This window comes from Triticum dicoccoides, chromosome 1B, assembly GCF_002162155.2.
Source record: "Triticum dicoccoides isolate Atlit2015 ecotype Zavitan chromosome 1B, WEW_v2.0, whole genome shotgun sequence".
NCBI classification, from domain to species: Eukaryota; Viridiplantae; Streptophyta; class Magnoliopsida; order Poales; family Poaceae; genus Triticum; species Triticum dicoccoides.
This window is the reverse complement of record NC_041381.1, coordinates 169839541-169842556: the sequence shown is the minus strand read 5'-3', so window position 1 is coordinate 169842556 and position 3016 is coordinate 169839541.

Sequence of the window (3016 nt, the reverse complement as noted above, 5' to 3'; positions counted from 1 at the left end):
GGAGTCCCAGGCGGAAAGTTACTCGGTTTTCTCGTTTCCGAATGAGGGATCGACGCAAATCCAGAGAAGATTGGCACAATCCTCCGAATGAAACACCCAGTGCGTGTGCATGATGTTCAAAAGCTTACTAGTTGTTTGGCTGCATTGAGCCGATTCCTCTCACTCCTCTGTGAAAATGCACCGCCTCTTTACCGATTGATGAAGAAGTCAGACAAGTTCGAGTGGAATAACGAAGTTGAAGCAGCATTTGAAGAGCTCAAAGCCCTGCTTTCCACCCAGCCGGTGCTTGCTGCTCTGGTTAGCAAGGAGCCTCTACTGCTTTACATCGCAGCCACGAGACAAGTTGTCAGCATAGTGCTCACAGTCGAGCGGGAAGAAGAAGGCAAGGCCTTCAAAGTTTAGCATCCCATGCATTACATTTCAGAAGTTTTAACCCCATCCAAGCAGAGATATCCTCACTATCAGAAGCTTGTTTATGGGATTTACCTGACCACGAAGAAGGTTGCACACTATTTCTCTGATCACTCAATTTCAGTCATCAGCGACACTCCATTGTCAGAGAATCTGAATAAAAGAGATGCAACTGGTTGAGTGGCAAAGTGGGTGATTGAACTTCTTCCTTTAGATATCAAATTTGAGGCAAAGAAGGCCATAAAGTCTCAAGCAATTGCAGATTTCCTCGCAGAGTGGACAGAACAACAACAGCCGACTCAAATTCAGTCGGAACATTGGACCATGTTCTTTGATGGATCCAAGATGTTAAATGGCTCTGGTGCAAGAGTGGTCTTAGTGTCCCCACGAGGAGACAAGCTTAGCTATGTCCTCCAGATTCACTTTGATTCTTCGAACAATGAAGCTGAGTATGAGGCACTATTGTATGGGTTGCGTATGGCCATTTCACTAGGCGTCCGGCGCTTGATGGTCTACAGTGACTCAGACTTAGTGGTTAACCAAGTAATGAAGGAATGGGACGTCAGGTGTCCTGCAATGACAGGCTATTGCAATGCAGTGAGAAAGCTAGAGAAGAAGTTTGAGGGGTTAGAGCTCCACCACATACCACGAATCAAGAATCAAGCTGCTGATGATCTGGCGAAGATAGGTTCCACTCGGAAGCCTATCCCCAGCAATGTGTTCTTGGAGCATCTCCATACCCCGTCAGTACAAGAAGATCCCTTCAAGGAAGAGCCCCCGCAACCGATAAGTTCAACCAACCCGACTGAGATCGAGGTTCCAGCCGTGGTCGACCTGATCATGGAAGTCTTGGTGGTCACGCCCGATTGGACAGTATCGTACATCGCGTACATTCTCAGAAAGGAGATCCCAGAGGATGAAGATGAGGCTCGCCAGATAGTCCGTCGATCAAAAGCTTTCACCATGATGAAAGGGCAGCTTTACAGAGAAAGTGTCACAGGAGTGGCTCAACGCTGCATCACCCCGGAAGAAGGCCGAATGATCCTAGATGATATCCACTCGGGGGCCTGTGGTCATCATGCGTCCTCTCAGACCATCGTGGCCAAAGCATACCGAGCGGGATTCTATTGGCCTCGAGCAAATGAGATGGCAAAAGATATAGTTGACAAGTGTGCAGGTTGCCAGTTCTACTCCAACATGTCCCACAAGCCTGCATCTGCCCTGAAGGCTATTCCACTCGTCTGGCCGTTTGCAGTCTGGGGATTGGATATGGTTGGGCCCTTCAAGACCGGAGCGAGTGGTTTCACCCATTTACTCGTAGCAATCGACAAGTTCACCAAGTGGATCGAAGCCAAGCCCATCAAAAACCTTGGAGCAAGCACTGCCGTCAGTTTCATCAAGGAGTTGATATTCAGATATGGAGTTCCTCACAGCATTATCACAGATAATGGATCCAACTTTGATTCTGATGAGTTCAAGGCATTCTGCACATCCCAAGGCACTTGGGTCAACTATGCATCCGTCACACACCCGCAGTCGAATGGACAGGCAGAAAGGGCGAATGGTTTGGTCCTTCAAGGGTTAAAGCCTCGACTGATGCACGATCTTAAGCATGCTGCTGGAGCCTGGGTGACTGAATTGCCGTCAGTTCTATGGGGGCTGAGAACAACGCCCAACCAGTCGACTGATCGAACCCCTTTCTTCCTGGTGTACGGCGTTGAGGCTATGCTTCCAAGTGACTTGCTGCACAATGCTCCCTGAGTGGAACTGTTCTCAGAAGCCGAAGCAGAGCAAGCACGCGAAAACACAATTGATCTCCTGGAGGAAGAGCGCGAGATGGCTTTGGTTCGGTCAACCATCTATCAGCAAGATCTGCGTCGATTCCATGCTCGCAATGTCAGAGGTCAAGCATTTTAGGAACGAGACCTTGTGCTCCGAGTGGTTCAGAAACGACCTCACAAGCTCGCTCCGGCCTGGGAAGGTCCCTTCATCATCACCAAGGTGCTTCACAATGGAGCGTACCACATTTACAACGTAGCCAAAAAATGGATGAGCCACGTGCATGGAACGCAGAGCCGCTTCGTCCTTTCTATACCTAAAATCACTCGACCCGACGAGTTGTAATAAAAGCACTTCAGTTTGTTTTCTAAAGACAAGATTTTTACAGTATCTTAATGACTGGTTCCTCGTAATCACTTGTGTCCAAATCCCCTAGTGAGTGGCTTAGCCGTGAACCTAATTCACCTAAGTTAAAAACATTCTGAGTGGAGAGCAACCCTCCCACTCGGGGGCTTATCTGCAACCCCGTACTCGCCTAAGTTAAAAAACATTCTGAGTGGAGAGTAATCCTCCCACTTGGGGGCTTAGCTACGACCCTATACTCGCCTAAGTTAAAAAAACATTCTGAGTGGAGAGCAATCCTCCCACTCGAGGGCTTAGCTATGACCCCGTACTCGCCTAAGTTAAAAAACATTCCGAGTGGAGAACAATACTCCCACTCTGGGGCTTCGCTGCGACCCCGAAATCGCCTAAGTTAAAAAACATTCCGAGTGGAGAGCAATCCTCCCACTCGGGGGCTTAGCTGCGACCCCGTACTAGCCTAAGT